This window comes from Cherax quadricarinatus, chromosome 31 (assembly GCF_038502225.1).
Source record: "Cherax quadricarinatus isolate ZL_2023a chromosome 31, ASM3850222v1, whole genome shotgun sequence".
NCBI classification, from domain to species: Eukaryota; Metazoa; Arthropoda; class Malacostraca; order Decapoda; family Parastacidae; genus Cherax; species Cherax quadricarinatus.
Window position 1 is genome coordinate 4781123 of NC_091322.1, and position 5768 is coordinate 4786890.

Below are 5768 nucleotides of genomic sequence, written 5' to 3' on the forward strand. Positions count from 1 at the left end.
ACTCAGGACAGACAGGCGCCATGAAATGCGGGTAACATCCAAGGTAGAAAATCATCTCTTTCCAGACCAAATCTATCCTCTTGTTCTAAAATTTGGTGAGGTCATTGCTTTTTTAGTTCATTTTAAAATAATAAGGGGAAGATTGAGATATAACATTTGTAATCTACCTCAATACATTTTTTTTTTCATGGTAAGGTTTGATTTAAAACTTCATCATGTCTTAAAAATTTTTATTAAACATTTCTCTTTTTAATGAATGAAACATATTAATCTTGGTGTAACAACACGATCTAAACATCATAAATCCTCCTCTCTAAGTCTTGTTCTTCCAAGTCCCGTCACATCGGTACCTGTAAATTTTAATATAATTCATTAGCATATAATGTGGAGAAATTTGCACCATCACCTGTAAAAGATATAACCAACTAAAAGTTACTTATTTTTTCACTATCCCAAGCATATTCTTCTCGTTAACTTAAATATCTCCCCATTCATGACTTAAAAAAGCATGATCATGATGTAAGTATTATGGTAGACATGATTCTCGGTGTTCAGGTAGAGAAAGTCGAAAAAGGTAAGTGTTACATTTTCATGAAGAGATAAATATGAGTTATTAATTCAAATATATCTCTCTTCAAGTTATAATTACTTCCTCATAATAATTTAAATGAATTAAAGCACTGATACAAGGTAAATAATTTTGCTTACCTCATGAGGGATACCAAGCACTTCCTTCAATTCTAGAAGACAATAACTTCGAATCATCTTCTAATTCTTGACCTTGGTTAATGTTTTTCATTTCTTCTTTGACAACCATGGTTGATCGAATACCTTCTTCCTTAAATTTCATTATCATATCTTCGAGTATAGGTTTATAGTGCGTATTCCAGATATAATCATTTGAAGTTTCACACCTCCCAATACCTTTCAGAAAGATAACCTCGCGTATATTTTTATTGTCTTTCACACTTTTTATGAGTCTCTCAATGGATTCCTTGAAATATCTTATTCTGTCTGCGATAGTATCTTTCTTTAAACCATACACCAAATGAGCATCTCTTGATTTTTCAATTAAATTTTGAGAAATGGTATTTTCCTCCAATGGTCCAGCAATACCAAATTGGCTTATTATGGCTGCTAAATAAGGAAGATTCAATTTTCTTTGATCCGGTGAAGGTTCAAACTCGATAACATTTCCAGGAGTATCACGATCTTCAACTCTGCATCTTCTAAGATTAAATAATGGTTCTCTACTTCGATACACATCAGCATAAGGATATTTCTTACCCAAATAATAACTTGCACCATATCCTTTTATAGCAACACAATTCACATGAAAAACAATGCAGACGTTGTCACGACAATATTTTTCATCGTACAATTTTCCTTCTTCAATTTTAAAATATTTTTCCATCCTATTGGCTGTCTCCATTTTCTTGATCTGGTTAGTCGCACCCTGCTGGAAGAGGTACTAATGCACGACCATCAGAGAACAGAGATTTTTATACTCAGCACCGTTCCTGCCAGACGTATGATCTCTATTCAGTTGCCTAATAAGGTTTTAGACTGCTGGTGAATAAAAAAGTATTATAGAGATATTTTATTTGACATATTTTACAATAATGATAACAATATTTCTATGACGTTTTTTTTAATTCCTTTGCAAAATCAAGAACTTTCCCCTTGTTAACTTAAATGAACTAAAATGCTGGTGAATAAAACAAAAAAGTATTATAGAGATATTTTATTTGGCATATTTTACAATAATGATAACAATATTTCTACGACGTTTTTTTAATTCCTTTGCAAAATCAAGAATGATTTTAAGATATGCATGCCAATCACCTCCGGCTGAAGCACACCCAATTCCTTCTGGAAACACGACTTTTTCCATTATAATCCCGTTGGGATCTGTTAATAACCACTTAACAAGTTCATTCATGCACTCTTTGAACATAATCTCACGACCTTTCTTTGTATCTAAATATTTGCATGTATTATAGTAGGCCTTATCAACTTTACAGTTCATATAATACTTATGTGGAGGCCCCATCGCATACTGTGCGAACATATTAACAATCATGGGGTTATTTTTTCCATTATTTACAAATTTTATGCTTCCAAATTTATCACGAGTGACTTCACTAGCTAGATTTGCTTTATGACATCCAGGTGATCTAAATAAATAAGGATTGCTAAGTGGTAAAACCTGACTTAAAGCATCAGCAAGACCTCCCTTTTTCAATTTAACAGCGCAACAATTTGCTTGTTGTACTAAAAGAATTTTATCACTGCCACTAAAATCTTTTGTAATATTCCCTTGCATTACCAAAAGATATTTTTCTTCATCTTTTGTTGCCTCTTTACCTGCAATTTTGATAAAATGTTAGTATTATATCCCAAAAATTAAGTTTGTTACACAACAAATGAAAAAATATTTCTCATTAGAATTTCTAAAAATTACAATGTGGGTGAATTTTTACTCATTAATATCTCATTAAAAACTCACGTTCAAAATCTTCCATTGCTATAAGCATTTCTTTATCGGTGAGATATTGATCACATCCCTCCAAAACGAAGGAAGGTGACTGATCAAGGTCTTCTATCGAATTAATCATTTCTTTATCAGTTCAGTGGTGTGTAGACACTTGCTTCTGTAACAAATTTTTCACATGTAACTTCCACGTCTTCATCTAAATACTCTTGTAACTCAATATGGACGTGTCTTCTTATACTCTTTTCACCGCGAGGGTTGACATGTTAGTAGTTTTTTTATAACTATATGTGTAGAGAAATTTGTTCCATGAAAAACACTACGTGGCATCACCATGACGATAGGTGAATGAATCACCACGAGTTTAGTGTCATACAGGAAGGGGATCATAACTTACTTCAATGGTATTATGTTATTACTATACCGATGGTGCATACTTGGAAAATGCAAGAACTTTCCCCTTGTTAACTTAAATGAACTAAAAGTGTTTGGGGTAAGATAATTTGTTCAATGAGTATCGTGACGTCATTGCTTTTAGTTCATTTTAAAATAATAAAGGGAAGATGTTCTAACCTGTTTTAACGCGTTGCTGGATAGTGACGTCACAAGCAAGTGTTGCCAAAAATATTGTCTGAATAAATCTTTTTACTGAAAAATAATGAAAGTTAACACTTTTAGTTCATTAAAGTTAATAAGGGGAACACAATTTGAAATGGATAATATATATGCTTTGAAGAAATCCCCTGTAATGAGTATTTGTATTAAAAAAAAAAAGATAATCGATGATGACAACGATTGAAATTTTTGGTATAAATATTTGGAGTGAAATGGTAAGGAATCACTTGAAGAAGAAATATGGAGGTGGTTGCGACAAAACATACTAGTGCGGTGTTTATAGAAATGTTATATACAATTAAGAGAGTCGAACCCATTCAAAAAAGAGTTGATGCGGAACCTGTTCTCTCAAAAGAAGAGATTGTAGCTGAGGTACGAGAAATGACTCAACGATGGAGCGAAGAAATATTGGAAAATTTATTGTTACGAGAATGTGAATGGAGTAGTCATTTATCTCAAACTTTTATTATACCAAAGCCCAAAAAATTAATTAAGAAAATGGATTTTGAAATGGCTGATCCTAGTTTAGGTAAGTTTAATGAAATTTTTCATTTAATACTATTTAGCAACTCTTTATGTGTATGGGAGAGTGTTGTGTGTAACTCACCCCAGACATTGTCCGGAACCCGCATAGAAAGCATCTAATATGGGGAAACTTGCCGATTTCATTGTTATTTGTGAAATGGTGAAAGATCTTCCTTGGTTGGAATTTTGCAACACTGCCAATCAACTCTTAAGGAAAGATGGTGAAACATTGAGTGAAAAGAATTTTCAGCGAGTTAAAAAATGGTTAGAAAATGAACTTGATTCACATAAATTCATTGATGAAATGGCAACGGAGTGGAGTGATGATCTGGTATATTATATTTTGGAAAACAATATACCTGAAAACTTTGTCAGTCAAATATTTAATCGACAGTATAATCTGTGTATTTTGCATAGATGGTACAACACAAAGAAGTGGAAATTAATTTGGAGAGAACTTTTCACAGATATTAAACAATATATTAAAAACATTGAGCCTAATGTGTGAGTAACTTATAAAGGTAAGCAAAATTATTTACCTTGTATCAGTGCTTTAATTCATTTAAATTATTATGAGGAAGTAATTATAACTTGAAGAGAGATATATTTGAATTAATAACTCATATTTATCTCTTCATGAAAATGTAACACTTACCTTTTTCGACTTTCTCTACCTGAACACCGAGAATCATGTCTACCATAATACTTACATCATGATCATGCTTTTTTAAGTCATGAATGGGGAGATATTTAAGTTAACGAGAAGAATATGCTTGGGATAGTGAAAAAATAAGTAACTTTTAGTTGGTTATATCTTTTACAGGTGATGGTGCAAATTTCTCCACATTATATGCTAATGAATTATATTAAAATTTACAGGTACCGATGTGACGGGACTTGGAAGAACAAGACTTAGAGAGGAGGATTTATGATGTTTAGATCGTGTTGTTACACCAAGATTAATATGTTTCATTCATTAAAAAGAGAAATGTTTAATAAAAATTTTTAAGACATGATGAAGTTTTAAATCAAACCTTACCATGAAAAAAAAAATGTATTGAGGTAGATTACAAATGTTATATCTCAATCTTCCCCTTATTATTTTAAAATGAACTAAAAAAGCAATGACCTCACCAAATTTTAGAACAAGAGGATAGATTTGGTCTGGAAAGAGATGATTTTCTACCTTGGATGTTACCCGCATTTCATGGCGCCTGTCTGTCCTGAGTTGACGCAGGTGTTCGGTAAGGCGATGATTATCTTAAATCTATCTTGGGTGTGAACCGCATTACATGGCGCCTGTCTGTCCTGAGTTGACGCAGGTGTTATGTTCTACCTTAGGTGTGAAGCGCATTACACCATGTGTTGGGGTGACCCACAATGAGTCTCTCAGAGCGAGGACAGTGCTTCTATTCGGAAATCGAGTAAATATTTCTACCATTGAGTGTGTTTTACCAACAAGAAAATAATGTTCGATTTTACGATAAAGTTTTCAAAACTAATTTGGATATATCCAAAATGGAGTCGTTCAAAGTAATTCTGGAGTACTCAAATAGTGTTTTGGGGGTGTTCCAATATATTTTAGGACTAGTTCGGCTAGGTTAGGTTGGATTAGGATAAGATAGGTTAGGTTAGGCAAGGTTAGATTAGGATAAGATAGGTTAGGTTAGGTAAGGTTAGGTTAGGTTGGATTAGGATAAGATAGGTTAGATTATGTTAGGTAAGGTTAGGTTAGGTTAGGTTAGGATAAGTTAGGTAAGGTTAGGATAGGTTAAGTTAGGTTAGCGTAGGTTCGGTAAGGTTAGGTTAGGTTAAATTAGGTTAGGGTAGGTTCGGTTATGTTAGGGTAGGTTAGGTTAGGGTAGGTTCGGTAAGGTTAGGTTAGGGTAGGTTCGGTAAGGTTAGGTTAGGTTAGGTTAGGTTAGGTTAGGTTAGGTTAGGTTAGGTTAGGTTAGGTTAGGTTAGGTTAGGTTAGGTTAGGTTAGGTTAGGTTAAGTTAGGTTAGGTTAGGCTAGGTTAGGTTAGGGTAGGTTAGGTTAGGGTAGGTTAGGTTAGGATAAGTTAGGTAAGGTTAGGTTAGGTTCGGTTAGGTTAGGTAAGGTTAGGTTAGGTTGTGTTAGGTTAGGATAAGTTA

The 5768-nt window shown here is 33.3% G+C and overlaps 2 long non-coding RNA genes across 2 annotated transcripts; one reads left to right on the top strand and one right to left on the bottom strand.

The window, feature by feature from the left end:
- Positions 1-216: 216 nt before the first annotated feature.
- LOC138853463 (uncharacterized) lies at positions 217-2683 on the bottom strand. The gene is made up of 3 exons (XR_011392639.1): positions 2510-2683; positions 709-2367; positions 217-350 (listed from the first exon to the last, which is right to left on the bottom strand). It is a non-coding gene; the product is annotated as an uncharacterized lncRNA (long non-coding RNA).
- Positions 2684-2719: 36 nt separating this feature from the next.
- Positions 2720-4647, top strand: LOC138853464 (uncharacterized). Its single transcript, XR_011392640.1, has 2 exons — positions 2720-3638; positions 4514-4647. It is a non-coding gene; the product is annotated as an uncharacterized lncRNA (long non-coding RNA).
- The last annotated feature ends 1121 nt before the right edge of the window (positions 4648-5768 follow it).